The sequence below is a fragment of the Myxocyprinus asiaticus genome, chromosome 6 (assembly GCF_019703515.2).
Source record: "Myxocyprinus asiaticus isolate MX2 ecotype Aquarium Trade chromosome 6, UBuf_Myxa_2, whole genome shotgun sequence".
NCBI lineage: Eukaryota > Metazoa > Chordata > Actinopteri > Cypriniformes > Catostomidae > Myxocyprinus > Myxocyprinus asiaticus.
The window spans coordinates 18390942-18408943 of record NC_059349.1 but is presented as its reverse complement, the minus strand read 5'-3'; the positions used below and the strand labels follow the sequence as shown (position 1 = coordinate 18408943).

At 37.2% G+C, this 18002-nt stretch overlaps 1 pseudogene; it reads left to right on the top strand.

Moving 5' to 3' along the window:
• The window catches only part of LOC127442248 (mitofusin-1-like), a 23371-nt pseudogene extending 5369 nt beyond the window's left edge, over window positions 1-18002 (top strand).

The following is an 18002-nucleotide window of genomic DNA, read 5'->3' as shown; positions in this document are numbered from 1 at the left end:
ATGCACTTGTAATCCAGGCAGTATGTGGTCTGAAGTTGTCCTGCTGGAAAATGTAGGGATGTCCCTGGAAAAAACAGAGCTGGATGGCAGTATATGTTGCTCCAAAAGTTGTACATATCTGTCTGCATTAAAGGCACTGACACACCCCTAGCCCATACAGACACTGGCTGTTGGACCTGACACTGATAACAGCTTGGATGGTCCTTTTCCTCTTTGGCCCGGAGAACACGACGGCTGTGTTTTTCAAAAACTATTTGAAATGTGGACTCGTCGGACCACAAAACACTGTTCCACTGATCTACTTTCCATCTAAGATGAGACCGAGTCCAGAGAAGTCAGCAGCGCTTCTGGACAGTGTTGATGTAGGGCTTCTGCTTTGCATAGCAAAGTCTTAACTTGCATCTGTGGTTACTAAAGTAATCCCAAGCCCATGTTCATGATATCCATTAAAATAAAGTATATATAGAATACACAATAAGACAATATATTATATATATACTGTGTGTGTGTGTGTGTATATATATATATATATATATATATATATATATATATATATATATATATATATATATATATATATATATATATACACATATTTTGACTACCGGTCAAAAGTTTTGAAACACTTGACTGAAATGTTTCTCATGATCTTAAAAATTTTTTGATCTGAAGGCGTATGCTTAAATGTTTGAAATGAGTTTTGCAGACAAAAATATAATTGTGCTACCATATTAATTTATTTCATTATAAAAATAAAGTTTTTGAAATTGATGACTTGGACCAAATAATAAAGAAAAGCAGCCACTAAGTGTCCAACATAGATGGGAACTCCTTCAATACTGTTTCAAAAGCATCCCAGGGTGATACCTCAAGAAGTTAGTTGAGAAAATGTCAAGAGTACATGTCTGCAAATTCTAGGCAAAGGGTGACTACTTTGAAGATGTTAAAATATAACACAGTTTTGATTTATTTTGGATTTTGTTTAGTCACAACATAATTCCCATATTTCCATTTATGTTATTCCATAGTTTTGATGACTTTACTATTATTCTAAAATGTGAAAAAAAAATTATAATATGTGTGTGTGTATGTGTATATATATATATATATACAGGGTTGTGAGGGTTACTTTTGAAATGTATTCCACTACAGATTACAGAATACATGCTGTAAAATTTAATTTGTAATGTATTCCATTAGATTACACAAGGTCAGTAATGTATTCTAAATACTTTGGAGTACTTCTTCAGCACTGGTAGATTTTTTTCACTTGTTTTGACCATAAACAAGTAAATAAAGTAAGAAAATTAACTTAAATTTATCTTGCTTTAAGGATATTTTGATATTTTACAGAAAAACAATATTTAAATTCTCATTAAGAATAAGATTTTTGCAGTACATCTTTGCTCTAATATCAAAGGTCTTACTAGAGAAAAAAAGTTTTGCTCCAACGTGCATTTTCATCATTGATATATTGGTTGTAGCTTTCTATATGATGTTAAAGGCTACATTGGTTAACATTTCTTGTAAAAAATACCCTAACCTCATAAAAAACATTGACAAGGCATGTAATCATGTATTTTATGGAATTTATGTTTCATCTGTCAAAGCGTTTCTAATTGTTTTCTTATTAAGCTGTAGAAACGTGATGTAGCTCCTCTATTACGCTCCCAAGGGAAAACTCCTCAATGACATCATATCGACCTTTTCACTCACAACAGTATGAACTTGTATGAATGTAACACATCATAAGAAGGTGTTTCACTGCTGTTCAAATGCACTTTGGATCACATCATTTATATGTATAAATGTTTTCCATCTGAAAGGACTAAATATGAAATGAAACAAATGATAATAAAATGCAAAGTAATCTCTTCAGTAATCAAAATACTTTTTGAATGTAACTGTATTCTAAATACCAATGATTTAAATTGTATCTGTAGTGGAATACAGTTACTAATATTTTGTATTTTAAATACGTAATCCCGTTACATGTATTCCGTTACTCCCCAACACTGTGTGTGTGTGTGCGTGTGTGTGTGTATGTGTATATATATATATATTGTCTTATTTTGTATTCTATATATACTTAATTTTCTATAAAATTTTTATTTTTATTCTATTTATTTATTTTTTTATTATTATTTGTTTTATTATCTCTGTCTTGTTGCTGTTTTGTATTGTTGTGTACTGGAAGCTCCTGTCACCAAGACATATTCCTTGTATGTGTAAGCATACTTGGCAATAAAGCTCATTATGATTACGAATACAGATGAATGATGTTTTTTAAGACAGTGACGTCTGAGGGATCAGAGATTACGTGCATTCAGAAGTGGGTTTTCGTCTTGCCCTTTATGCACTAAGATTTGATCAGATTCCTTGAATCTTTTACCTATATTGTGCACTGTAGAGGGTGAAATGGCCAAAATCCTTCCAATATGTCATCTGTTGGTAAATTGACAAGTCTCGAATGATCCTTGCTCTTGAAGGACTATGACACGATTGCCTCACCTGTTTAGCATCTCCTGTTTCACATTGCCTTATTTTAACTCGTCAAATTGTTATTAGTCTTAAATTGCCCGTCTCACATTTTTGGGAGCATGTTGCAATCATCTGATTTGAAAAACTTGAAAAAAACTATGAAATTCACAAGGTAAAATATCATATAATATGTAGTTGTAGAGCTTTCAATATAGCAAAGGGTGAATATAATTTACAAATCACTCCTTTTTGTTTTTATTATAATTTTTCATACTGTCCCAACTTTTTCGGAACTGGGGTTGCGACACCTTTGCTGTTCGAGGTCAAAATTTACCGAACATGAATGGGAAAGACAAAAAAAAAAAAAAAAAAAAAAAAAAAAAAAAGAGCTTTTTTATTTGTCAAATACAATACATAAATAATAATAAATCAGCCACAATGCAGAAAAAACATACACAGAAATGAAGGGGAGACTTTAGTACATGCATAGTGCAGAACTGGTTCGATTGTACGCATAATGTGACATTATTGCAAAAACTGACACTTCAAACCAGTCAAAAACTAAACTCAAACAAATGCTAAACTTTGACAAATAATAGTTTGATAATGTCTAGTATAAATCAAGAAATATACACTATATTGCCAAAAGTATTCGCTCATCTGCCTTTAGACGCATATGAACTTAAGTGACATCCCATTCTTAATCCATAGGGTTTAATATGACGTTGGCCCACCCTTTGCAGCTATAACAGCTTCAACTCTTCTGGGAAGGCTTTCCACAAGGTTTAGGAGTGTGTTTATGGGAATTTTTGACCATTCTTCCAGAAGCGCATTTGTGAGGTCAGACACTGATGTTGGACGAGAAGGCCTGGCTCGCAGTCTTCGCTCTAATTCATCCCAAAAGTGCTCTATCGGGATGAGGTCAGGACTCTGTGCAGGCCAGTCAAGTTCTTCCACACCAAACTCGCTCATCCATGTCTTTATGGACCTTGCTTTGTGCACTGGTGCACAGTCATGTTGGAACAGGAAGGGGCCATCCCCAAACTGTTCCCACAAAGTTGGGAGCATGGAATTGTCCAAAATCTCTTGGTATGCTGAAGCATTCAGAGTTCCTTTCACTGGAACTAAGGGGCCAAGCCCAGCTCCTAAAAAACAACCCCACACCATAATCCCCCCTCCACCAAACTTCACAGTTGGCACAATGCAGTCAGACAAATACCATTCTCCTGGCAACTGCCAAACCCAGACTCGTCCATCAGATTGCCAGATGGAGAAGCGTGATTCGTCACTCCAGAGAACGCGTCTCCACTGCTCTAGAGTCCAGTGGCGGCGTGCTTTACACCACTGCATCCGACGCTTTGCATTGCACTTGGTGATGTATGGCTTGGATGCAGCTGCTCGGCCATGGAAACCCATTCCATGAAGCTCTCTACGCACTGTTCTTGAGCTAATCTGAAGGCCACATGAACTTTGGAGGTCTGTAGCGATTGACTCTGCAGAAAGTTGGCGACCTCTGCGCACTATGCGCCTCAGCATCCGCTGACCCCGCTCTGTCATTTTACGTGGCTGAGTTGCTGTCATTCCCAATCGTTTCCACTTTGTTATGATAACACTGACAGTTGACTGTGGAATATTTAGTAGCGAGGAAATTTCATGACTGGACTTGTTGCTCAGGTGGCATCCTATCACAGTACCACGCTGGAATTCACTGAGCTCCTGAGAGCGGCCCATTCTTTCACAAATGTTTGTAGAAGCAGTCTGCATGCCTAGGTGCTTCATTTTATACACCTGTGGCCATGGAAGTGACTGGAACACCTGAATTCAATTATTTGGATGGGTGAGCGAATACTTTTGGCAATATAGTGTATATGTAAATAAAATAAAAAAATAAAAAATCATAAAATCCCAAAATAAGTGCATAATTTTATTGTTTTTACTTCAGGAAAGAAGAAATGATATCATTTCTTTAAAAAAAAAAAAAAAAAGTTACACGTAATGTGTCCTGTCAAAAATGACCACAAACAGCAAAGCAGCCCTAATTGATCAGAATAGGAGGGTTACATTTTCTGATGGTAGTGTTGTAAGAAACAACACCCTTAGTCATAAAAGCACTATGTTTGATCCATGAGAAAGTGAAGTTCAAATAAGCCCTATAATGATAGCAAATTAAACAACATGAGTGATAATTCTACCAAATACTAGTCCTTTTTTGCCTAGATTTCAATCATCAATGAAGACACCATGAGCCAGTGTAATAGAACAAAGAATGCAATTTGTATTATTCAGTGAACAAAAGTTAGTTTAGGAGTAGTTGAGAAAGTGCAAGATTGCTGTTTATTCAATGTATTGATGACACTTTTCAATAATGTTGTGTATACATTAACATAACACAATAGTTAACATGAATTAAGAATGAACAATACTTTTACAGCATTTTAAAATCTTGGCTTTTGTTAATTTCTACATATACTAAAATATTTTTAATGCCAAAATTAATATCAAGTGATGTTACAGCATTAAGAACTAACATGACCTACAATGAACAATAGTATATTTATATGATCTATAAACTGACATTAACCAGGATGAAAAAATGCCTTGATGAAAAAAAAACGTGCATATGTTACCAGTTACAAAATCACAATCAATAACAATTGCCACTCTGCTGGTTACTGTTTGCTGAAAAGATCTGGTCTCAGATCACTGATTATGAACAAAATGTGATCTGTATTTTAATTAAACAGAAATGGCCCATATCTTCTTCACCTCTCAGCCCGGGCACTGATGTAACATTAGAACTGGACAGTTGGATTGACATGTTCTGTTTAGATGTCTTTGTGCTTGTGGCCAACTCTGAGTTGACCATTATAAACACTGTGAGTAGGCAAATCATGTAATGTTAAGATAAGTAACTAATCACAGTATGCACTCCATATAAAAACAACACAGTTTTACTGCTTTTTTTTTTTTTTTTCACTAGACAAAACATATAAACCTGTATAATTTTCATTTTTTCTGCAGATTCTCATTCTTATCTTTTTCCTTAATGTTATTGCTTGGTTTACTTGAATGTTTCACTCTGCTTTGAAAAGAAAAGCACTTCTTCCACAAACTGAAAGAGTGCATATCAAAGCCAAACATTTTCATCCTAAATAATTACTGGGATGCATCTGTCTTAGAGCCAGAGTATCTAGAAACTGTAAGTTTTAATACAAATGACACAACATATGACTAGTGATTCACCATAAATTTTTTTTAAAAAATAAAAAAAAATTAAAAAAAATAAACTTCTTAAATTGAGATTTTGTATATTGCACATTTCTTTGTCAATAACAAAAATGTATTGTTTATAGATTTAAGGACATGAGATTATTTGCTAACACTTTATAATAATTTTCAGTAACAGGTCTTTCAAGGGATAGTTCACCCAAAAATGAAAATTCTCTCATCATTTACTCACCCTCATGCCATCCCAGATGTGTATGACTTTCTTTCTTCTGCAGAACACAAACAAAGATTTTTAGAAGAATATTTCAGCTCTGTAGGTCCATACAATGCAAGTGAATGGGTACCAACATTCTTAAGGTCCAAAGAGCACATAAAAGCAGAGTAAAAGTAATCCATATGACTCCAGTGGTTAAATCCATGTCTTCAAGAGCAATATGATAGGTGTGGATGAGAAACAGATCAATATTTTAATCCCTTTTTTACGATCAATCTTCAACTTCACTTTCAAATCTTCTGTTTTTGGCAGTTCGCATTCTTCAGCATATAGCCACCTACTGGGCAGGGAGGAGAATTTATAGTAAAAAAAGGAATTAAATATTGGTCTGTTTCTCAGCCACAACTATCATATCACTTCTGAAGATATGGATTTAACCACTTGAGTATTATGGATTACTTTTACGCTGCCTTTATGTGCTTTTGTGGAGTTTCAAAATTTTGGTACCCATTCACTTGCAATGCATGGACCTACAGAGCTGAGATATTTTTCTAAAAATCTTCATTTTTGTTCAGCAGAAGAAATAAAGTCATACACATCTGGGATGGCATGAGGGTGAGAGAATTTTCATTTTTGGGTGAACTATCCCTATATAAGTCTTCTTTGATTTACATGTTGATTCAGCATTTACAATATGTATTTGGCAAATCTATGCTTTTATCAAAATTGACTTACAGTGCATTCAGGGTATACATTGTACCAGTTTGTGTTGCCAAAGTCAAACTACATACAATCCCTTTTAAGCAGATCTAGACAAGTGGTGCTGGGGAGGAGGAGGTTTTCAGAGAAAAAGCTCTCATACCATGCTGTGGTCAAACCGACTTACCTGCAAACAACAGAGGCAATGTTAATGTTAAACAAAGAGAGAGTATGCACGTTGATATTTTAACAGTTTACATGACACAGGACCTATCAGCTTGATTATGGAGTATGTAAGCCCATTGGCTAACAAATTACATGTTCAAAGGACCTATCAGTTTGCACCATGTAGTTTCATGACTTTTAATCATTTCCTTATAAACAACAAATCTGAAAAAGATTTTTAAGACAGGAATGACAAAGAAATATTTCAAATATAAATTAAAACAAATGTACATTAGCTAATGATTGGTTAAGCATTATATCATGTAATAGTGTTTGTTAATGATATTAATGAAAGTTATTCTGAAGTATTACTGATTATGTTCACTAAATTTATTGTATTTCAGGTGCGAAAGCAGCATATGGACCGCTGCGTCAGTTTCTGAAGGTAGTGGATCATAACAAAGCACCTGACTGCATCTTCTTTGTCTCTGCCAAAGAGGTGCTGAGTGCCAGGATCCAGTGCACCCAGGGAATGCCAGAGACTGGTAGGCTCCTCTGCTTTGGGTTGCACAGCACCATGCATTATGTTTCTGACATTGTTCTGGAGGAAGACCAAAAAAAAACTAGGCCTAGCCAAGTTAAAAATGAGGGTAAAACAACCATAAAACCCTCGGAGGCAGATGCTAATATATCTTAGAGTGGCCTTTTGAGTTGATACAATCATTTTGAGAATGATGCTTAAGGTATTGCCATAAAGTGTTGAAAAATCAATGCTCAATTGCACATGCTTCATTTCTTATTTCCTATACTATTGGCTGGTATTATGGGAACGAAATGGGGCATATGCTTTTATTTACAGGCACGCTTTGGCTGAAGGATTCCAGGAGAGACTGAGAGAATTCCAGACTTTTGAGAGAACATTTGAGGTGGGAATGCACTCAAACTGTGGTCACTGGCTCCAGAAATATCATCGTCTGACAATGAGGCTAGAAAACAATGACGATTAAACGGAGCTCGGAAAAGTAGCAATTCGGAAAATGAGTCTTAGTTCTGTCTGTATTATGTTTAGACTAGAAGAGAATTTATGACGGCTTTACCCAAAAACAGTGTGGCGTGATGATGGTCCTCTCAAGCAAACTGCTGCTGGCAAAAAATGATTTTCACGATAAGTATTTTTGTCTTGTTTTCCTGTAAAATTATCTAAACAGTTTTAAAACGTGAGTTATTTACTTGTCAAGCAAAATCGGATAAGATATTAAGTCTTGGTTTAAGATAAATCTGACAAAATTTAGTGAACTTTAGACTTAAAACAAGAAAAAAAAAGTTGATTTTTATTACCTCAATGGCAAACAGTTTTTTCTTTTTTTAAGCATAACATTTTTTTTTAAGTTCACGTTTCACGTTTTAAGAATGTTTAGATATTTTTACTGGAAAACAAGACAAAAATACTTGTGTTGAAAATAATTTTTTGCAGTGTAGATGTGTGAGATACTTGGCCTTCCTCATAGATTCCAGGCTGCTTTTCCCGTAGTGGAACATCCCTGAGCCAAGTTTGTGGATTTGAATAGGTGAGTGTACCTCACTCTATCCCTATGTCCTCTCACATTCTTTGGATCCTGGGATGAAAATTCACAGTAATCTATGATGCCACCAACAGATGGGTCTGTTGTGATTCAGTCTAGCAAACACCCAATGATTAAACAACTTGAGAGTGGAAAGCAGCAAAACATGTCACCCTTGTTGATGAGTTGTTGATACAATCTTACTGTTGAAATCTTGTTTTGATTTAATGTTTTAACTGTAATGAGATCGCTGATAATTGTATCACAATGCTGGCTCAAGAACATGCTTCATGGATTCCACAGGAATTTATCTCACAGTCTGCCGTGAAGACCAAGTTTGAGCAGTACACAATCAGAGCCTGGCAGACCACAGAGTCAGTCAAGGCTATCATGGATGCCATCAATATTTCTTCAGCAGAAAAGAAGTGAGTTCCCGAACTTTCTCAGCTTTATTCTCTCCAAGCTCCCAAACACAGTATTTGGTGACACTATTGAAACGAGACTCTCAGAGTCTCTCAGTCTGATCACAACCACTTGTTTCTTAAAGGATAGTTCACCCAAAAATGAACCTTCTGTCCTCATTTACTCACCTTCATTTTGTTTCAAACTTTTTAACTTTGTGGAACACAAAAAGAGATGCTCTTTTAACCATTCCATTAAAAAAAGTATTCTACATTAAAGCCATTGTTGTATCAAAATGCTTTTTTGTAGTAAAAAGCTGAGGCTTTTCTGTTGTTTGAATCTGTAAATCCATAGAGTGTTCAAAATAGAAGAGCGAGAAGCTCTCATGGACCGGTTGGAGTTTGTACAAAATCAGCTTAACTTCCTGACCGAGTACATCAAAGACAAGATAAAGGCCATCACCGACAATGTGGCTGCCAAGGTAACCTACTGTACATCATCACTCCTTACAAAAATATACCATGGTAATCATATTTTCCACCAAAATACATATACATTTTACATATAATGGATTTTGCAGACATTCCAGATCCAGAGTGACTTACAAAAATGCTTTAGCATCGCAAATTAGATCATTGTGATCAACAGATGGCAAGCATCACTGTTTATTCGACAACACTGGGTCAAAGTTCTGCTGTAGAAATTGGTCAGTGCTTACCGAAATCTGAATCACTGCCCTCAGTGGCACAAGCTGGAAGTGTTGTTGACCAGTTTCCAGGTGAAATGTCCACAGAGTGGCGCCAAAAATGAGTTGTATTTTTAGTTCTAAATGATGTAATAGAGTCAACAGGAATTCCTATTCATGGGACCAAAACCCATGTCTCGGAGGTTGTCGTGCAAAGTGCTATCAGTAGCATAAGAGGGAAATACACTCACTGACCACTTTATTAGGAACACCCACAAACCTACTTATTCATGTGATTATCTAATCAGCTAATCATCCAACCGTATGGCAGCAGTGCAATGCATAAAATCATGCAGATATGGGTCAGGAGCTTCAGTTACTGTTCATATCAACAGTCAGAATGTGGAAAAAATGTCTCCTGATATTTGAACCTTGATTTCTATACTGTTTTGAAAAGGCTCAATTAAGTGACTTTCTCAGCGCTGCTCTTCTAGGTGTCTAGTGCCCTGGCAGAAGAGATACGTGGCCTGTCTGTTCTTGCGGATGAATTCTGCTCTGATTTTAGCCCTGCCCGTATGCTTTAGCCCTATACAAAACTGTACGTTTTGATAACGCTCTCTATCAAATAACAGTAACTGACATCCCAGTTCTTATATTTTTTTAAATCAACAGCTTAGTAAGAATAATGGAGAATTATATAATACAGTCTAACATATACCAAAGAAACCAAAAGACATGAGAAAAAAAAACGTTCAACAATTAAAAGCTTTACTGTGACACTGCCTTGCATTAAGTTATTCAGCTAATGATAAATTTAGTGAATTCACATGAATGTGTTTTGAAATTTCAAAATACACATATTTAAGACACATTCGCTGAAACCAGTTGTAATATTTTCTGCAACCTTGTGTTATTAGCCTAATTTATCTTGTTTTAGCATGTTTAGATATTTGTACTCAAACAGTAAGACAAAGATACTGATCAAGAATGGTGTTTTTTGCGGTGCAGAGTGCTGTATTTATGAAGAGTTGGGCAAATATGCTATAATAATGTGTGTGCATTTTGCAGAAACTCATAGCCTACATTGAGGAGCAAATGGCCAGGAATTTGAACCGCTGCTGCTCAAGCAGTATAAACGGCTGTGTGTTGTCATCTCAGAGAGACATCATTGGTACACACACAGTCACACACTACACACTAATCCTTACAAAATCATACATCTCATGTAAAATTTTACTTACTGGAACACTTAAGACAGCCCCCTGTATCTAAGATTTCCCAGGCCAAAGTAAAACGGTTTTCAGTATGTATTGTATCCTTTCATTCCCATGTCTAGACACCATACGTCCTCTGCTGCCCTCTGCTGCCCGAGGTCAACTCCACCTCCACAACAGGAAGTTTAACATGACCTATGACCTGAACTTTCCCAACCTCTGCACAGATTTCCAGGAGGACATCAAGTTTCAGTTCACTGGGTCTTACATCCTTGGTGAACTGTTTCCTGGGGACTGCTAAAGCAAGACACGCTTTGAGCCTTTTGGACCAGAATTTGAAAGTAACTTGCCTGTTATTCTTTTGTGTATGTCTGTTTTTAATTAACTTTAAAGGAGCAATATATAATATATTTACTGTACTAAAGCATAAAATGATCATAATATGTTATCAGAGATTTAGGAAACATGCTAAGTTGAAATACGGGCTTCTCTGAAAACAATGCTACAGTCAGTATTTTCTACTTTGAAATGTCCGTTCCTGGCCGGATTTTCTGTTTGTGTTTTGGCCTGTGTGATCCGGCCCAGTGCCCATTTCCCAATAGTATTTCGATACCCCAGGTTGCCAGATCTGAAACACGTTAGCGGGCAAACTCAGCGCGCTGCAGCCATGGAAGCCAGCAATACATCTAGCTAACATTGACAAGAGTTATAAAAATCCACATGAGCTGGTTTATAATTTACAGTGTTAGGCTCGTTGCTTGCCATTGTCAGTTTGCTCGTTCCTGTTGCGTGTCCTCAACCTGGCAACCGGCGTGAGCTTGGAGTCTGGGGAGGAGGGGGCGGGGGAGACAACTCTCTCCAATATTTTTAATTTGGACTGCAGTACCCATTTTAAACACTTGATGTCAATGTTACATATTGCTCCTTTAATTGCTCAAATGGGACAAGAATTATGTCATGAATTAATTTCTAAATAGTGAACCTCCAGAAAAACAAATTGTCAGGATTTTGGTCCTACAATGAAGTGATTTGATTTGTGTCTGTGCACAGGCCACCTCATCCCTTCCTCCTTGGGGTACCCAGGCCCAGAAGCATCTGGCCATCTCCAGGGCAACATGGCTGGTCTCTCTTACTTCCAGAGCATCTATGGGCATGTTGGTCATTGCTGGAGTGGTAAGAAATACCTAATTAAAAATCTCTTTATACCAGGAACCACTTCAGATGCCAACATCTTTGAGTTATAAAAACATTCAAAATATATTGCGTATACATTTACGAGAGTCAAACAGATATTTGTGGTGCCATGTGTGGACCGGTATGGCGTTCTGTGGGATGGAGGGTCATCGTTCTCTCTGTGAGTCTGTAAAGTTTGCTCTACCTGTGTGAAAGGCTCACCTGGACCAACTGCTCTAAAAAGAAAGCCCTTAAGCATAGAATTGGGGGAGACGGGGGGCACACGTCCTCCCCAATGCTGTGAGGGCGGTGATTTGTCATTCTGTCATATTGAGACAAAAAAACTGAAGTCCTCCCTCCGCTGAACGAGTTGGTATCGCCCAACTAGGCGGAGGAGTCACCTGGTACCTGTTGCTTTTCTCAGTGCTGGCCAGAATGCGTAAACTCAGTCGTTTATTATTACTGGATGAGGATTTTTAAAAATGCTTTTATAGATAATGCTGAGGTGGATTTTCATTCACAGGTATGAATCCTTGCAACTGTCAGTTTTTAATAAAATAACTATCCAGTGTAAAATGTCTCCAAATGGATATAAAGCGTTCTTAGATTTAAATGCAGTTGAATGGAGGATTCAGTTTTGAAACGTCAAGCGCCCCCTGCAGGAATAAAACAACCAAAACAGTCTGTGGCTGACAATGTGCAATTTCTGTAACCCACACAAAACTTTTGTATAAATTTAGAAAACATGAAATACATCACATAAGTCATATGTGGAGTATGTGAAGATGTTAAAGATGTCCATAGTAATTATCAGTCGTTTTTCATGGTGAGGAACGCAGACAGGCATTTCAGATGAGCAGGTAAGAATTTAAATTTTCTGAACAGGAAAATTATTTTCTGAAACCTTAACCCTAATGGTTTTTCTGAATGTTTGATATGATACAGTGTATAAATATTTAAGAGTATGCACTGGAACACGATTATACAGTTAATTTAACTGTAAGAATTTAGAATCACGTGGCAAAATATTAGATATAATGTATAAATATATACTATAAAAGAGTTTTTCATAAGATTTTGTAAGACTAAATGTGAAAACTCTTGTGCCTACTGGAGCTGTTGCTATGAATCCAAAATATAACAGAGGAATTCGATATACCAGACTCATATCCATCAAAAAAGCGAGATAAATTGGCTGTTTAGGAGCATTTAAATGACTGACTGAAGATGACAGATGTAAAACAAGCAGACAGAAGTCATAGAAAGAAACATCCTACAAATGGGACAGGATGCTCTACTAATCGTCCAACAACAAACTAGTAAGTTTTATATTTTTAGCTGTGGTGATTTTAAAGTGATGAATTAAAACATGCAACTTTTTGTAATGTTTAAGCATGCTGACAGCGTGTGAGGCATTGCTTGCATTGCATCTTAAATCGTCCTCATTATTTAAAGCATTGCTTCTGTACAAATTCACCGCATTCAACAATAAATATCAATTTAAGTATTGATTGGATTTTAAATCGCCTGCTGTAAGCAATGCACTGGTTATTATGCGTAGTCCACAGGTTTATTTGTGATGCTAAGGGCAGCCATTTTTATGTATTCTTCAGTTCAGTATTTTTATGGAGTCTGTAGCCAATTCTTTATGTTGGGGTTTCTGACAGACAGCATATTGCTTTAATAAACTGTTGCAGAAGAAAAAACTGTTGGATCCCATGAACTAATTTTTTCTTCTTTTGAAGCACTCTGGTTACATTGAAGCACATCATTGAGCTCAGGATGCACATAATGCCCTACATTGGAGTGTCTCTAATTACCTCTAATTTTTTCTTTTTGTGTGTGTGTGTGTGTGTGTGTGTTTACCAGGTTTCTTATTATAGGGCTTCCCTTAGCATCCACATAACCCCCAGGAATACGTCCACTTAGACGTTTAGACAATTATGTGATATGCGTTTTTTGCATCAGTACTGTTGCATAATAAGCAAATGTGCAAATAATTGTAAAACCGGTTAACCGCGATTTATAAAAAAAAACAAATTTTTATTATTTTTTATCATATGGTAGTCTCACCGTCAAAAACTCACACCCCGGCATCCCTACATTGAATATATTTTATTTATTTATTTATCCTTCCCGAAATACAGTTACAGAAATACTCAAACCAGCCCATCTGGCACCAACAATCATGCCACAGACGAAATCACTGAGATAAATTTTTTTTCCCCTTTCTGATGGTTGATATGAACATTAACTGAAGCTCCTGACCAGTATCTGCATGATTTTATGCACTGCACTGCTGCTACACGATTGGCTGATTAGATAATCGCATGAATAAGTAGATGTATAGGTATTCCTTATAAAGTGGATGGTGAGTCTATATGCATATATGTATATATACACACCGATCAGCCACAACATTAAAACCACCTAACTAATATTGTGTAGGTCCCCCTCGTGCCGCCAAAACAGCACCAAGCTGCATGATATTCTTTTCACCACAATTGTACAGAGTGGTTATCTGAGTTACCGTAGACTTTGTCAGTTTGAACCAATCTGGCCATTCTCTGTTGACCTCTCTCATCAACAAGGCGTTTCCGTCCACAGAACTGCTGCTCACTGGATGTTTTTTGTTTTTGACACCATTCTGAGTAAATTCTAGAGACTGTTGTGCTTGAAATGCACAATCTGGCACAAACAATCATGCCACGGTCCAAATCACTGAGATCATTTTCCCCCATTCTGATGGTTGATGTGAACATTAACTGAAGCTCCTGACCCGTATCTGCATGATTTTATGCACTGCACTGCTGCCACTTGATTGGCTTATAATCGCATGGATGATTGTTGGTGCCAGACGGGCTGGTTTGAGTATTTCTGTAACTGCTGATCTCCTGGGATTTTCACGCACAACAGTCTCTAGAATTTACTCCGAATGGTGCCAAAAACATCCAGTGAGCGGCAGTTCTGTGGACGGAAACGCCTTGTTGATGAGAGAGGTCAGCAGAGAATGGCCAGATTGGTTTGAACTGACAAAGTCTATGGTAACTCAGATAACCGCTCTGTACAATTGTGGTGAGAAGAATATCATATCTGAATGCTATTCTGAGATGCGGGTTGGTGCTGTTTTGGCGGCACGAGGGGGACCTACACAATATTAGGCAGGTGGTTTTAATGTTGTGGCTGATCGGTGTATATATACAGGTGCATCTCAATAAATTAGAATGTCGTGGAAAAGTTCATTTATTTCAGTAATTCAACTCAAATTGTGAAACTCGTGTATTAAATAAATTCAATGCACACAGACTGAAGTAGTTTAAGTCTTTGGTTCTTTTAACTGTGATGATTTTGGCTCACATTTAACAAAAACCCACCAATTCACTATCTCAAAAAATTAGAATACATCATAAGACCAATAAAAAAAACATTTTTAGTGAATTGTTGGCCTTCTGGAAAGTATGTTCATTTACTGTATATGTACTCAATACTTGGTAGGGGCTCCTTTTGCTTTAATTACTGCCTCAATTCGGCGTGGCATGGAGGTGATCAGTTTGTGGCACTGCTGAGGTGGTATGGAAGCCCAGGTTTCTTTGACAGTGGCCTTCAGCTCATCTGCATTTTTTGGTCTCTTGTTTCTCATTTTCCTCTTGACAATACCCCATAGATTCTCTATGGGGTTCAGGTCTGGTGAGTTTGCTGGCCAGTCAAGCACACCAACACCATGGTCATTTAACCAACTTTTGGTGCTTTTGGCAGTGTGGGCAGGTGCCAAATCCTGCTGGAAAATGAAATCAGCATCTTTAAAAAGCTGGTCAGCAGAAGGAAGCATGAAGTGCTCCAAAATTTCTTGGTAAATGGGTGCAGTGACTTTGGTTTTCAAAAAACACAATGGACCAACACCAGCAGATGACATTGCACCCCAAATCATCACAGACTGTGGAAACTTAACACTGGACTTCCAGCAACTTGGGCTATGAGCTTCTCCACCCTTCCTCCAGACTCTAGGACCTTGGTTTCCAAATGAAATACAAAACTTGCTCTCATCTGAAAAGAGGACTTTGGAACACTGGGCAACAGTCCAGTTCTTCTTCTCCTTAGCCCAGGTAAGATGCCTCTGACGTTGTCTGTGGTTCAGGAGTGGCTTAACAAGAGGAATACGACAACTGTAGCCAAATTCCTTGACAAGTCTGTGTGTGGTGGCTCTTGATGCCTTGACCCCAGCCTCAGTCCATTCCTTGTGAAGTTCACCCAAATTCTTGAATCGATTTTGCTTGACAATCATAAGGCTGCGGTTCTCTCGGTTGGTTGTGCATCTTTTTCTTCCACACTTTTTCCTTCCACTCAACTTTCTGTTAACATGCTTGGATACAGCACTCTGTGAACAGCCAGCTTCTTTGGCAATGAATATTTGTGGCTTACCCTCCTTGTGAAGGGTGTCAATGATTGTCTTCTGGACAACTGTCAGATCAGCAGTCTTCCCCATGATTGTGTAGCCTAGTGAACCAAACTGAGAGACCATTCTGAAGGCTCAGGAAACCTTTGCAGGTGTTTTGAGTTGATTAGCTGAATGGCATGTCACCATATTCTAATTTTTTGAGATAGTGAATTGGTGGGTTTTTGTTAAATGTGAGCCAAAATCATCACAATTAAAAGAACCAAAGACTTAAACTACTTCAGTCTGTGTGCATTGAATTTATTTAATACACAAGTTTCACAATTTGAGTTGAATTACTGAAATAAATGAACTTTTCCATGACATTCTAATTTATTGAGATGCACCTGTATATACTAGATAGTAGATAATGTATACTGTACATATCTGTCCATTTTGATTTTCCAATTGAATCAAAAGTTATCCACACCAAGGAAACTAAACAACAAACTATTACATTTTTTTACTGTACGTTTAGCTTAAAATAATGAACTTGATCTGTTGTCCAGCTCTTCAAATTAAAATCTGCTTAACAGAGTCTGACAAAAATTAGATTGTGTCCTAGCTAACTAAAGACGACCCATGGACTAAATAAAAGGGTAGTTTATGTGAAACATCACCTGCCTTTCCCAATACTTAAAGGGATAGTTCACCCAAAAATGAAAATGCTGTCATTATTTACTCACCCTCATGCCATCCCAGATGTGTATGACTTTCATGAACACAAACAAAGATTTTAAGAAGAATATCTCAGCTCTGTTGGTCCATACAATGCAAGTGAATGGTGACCAAAATTTTAAAGATCCAAAAGCACATAAAGGCAGCATAAAAGTAATCCATAAGACTCCAGTGGTTATATCTATACCTTCAGAAGTGATACGATAGGTGTGGGTGAGAAACAGATTAATATTTCAATCCTTTTTTACTATAAATGATGAGAGAATTTTCATTTTTGGGTGAACTATCCCTTTAATAATCATGGCAGGCATTATTATGAATCTCTCATTATTTAATCTATGAGCTGATGACAACTGAAGAGAAAAGACCGTGGTGCACTTGAATGACCTAAAAACAACATGGATTTGATGAAAATAAGACATTTGAAGTATTGGATTGAAAGATCCATAGCATGAGGGTGTGCGGGTGAAGTGTGAATGATATGTGTCTCTGCATTCTTGCAGGGAGATGGTGGCCGTCTTCACCCGCATGTGCCAACAGGTTGACATGAGCGAGATGGAGCTTGAAACGGAGATCCGCAGACTCAGTGCCAGAATCCAGCGGCTGGAGAGCGTCCAGAGACACTCCAAAACTCTCAGCTATAACAGTCGCCATGTGCGTGAGAGAGATTAAGAGAGAAATATTGAGAATTAATGAATTGACAGCTCGTACTAGAGATGATTACTCTTAATTGAAAGAAAATCCTTAAGTAGTTCTCTTCTAGGGTAAGCACTTGAAAGGTTGGGCGACACAGTAAACCTTCATTGCATTAAAGTTCATCAGATTTTTTTGGGGGGTGGGGGGGGGGGGTTAATATGGGCAATTTTGTTGTGTTAAAATGCTTTGTGCTTTGAATTATTTTTATTTTTTTTCCCTATTCCATTTGGTTATACTAATGGCACAGAAATAGCACACTTTAAGTGGTCTCAGCTGATAATATGGGTCTTGTTTTATTCACAGACACAATGCCACAGATCTAGAGTCAAAACTGGAGTATTTCTCAGCACAGTATCTACAGATTCAACATTAA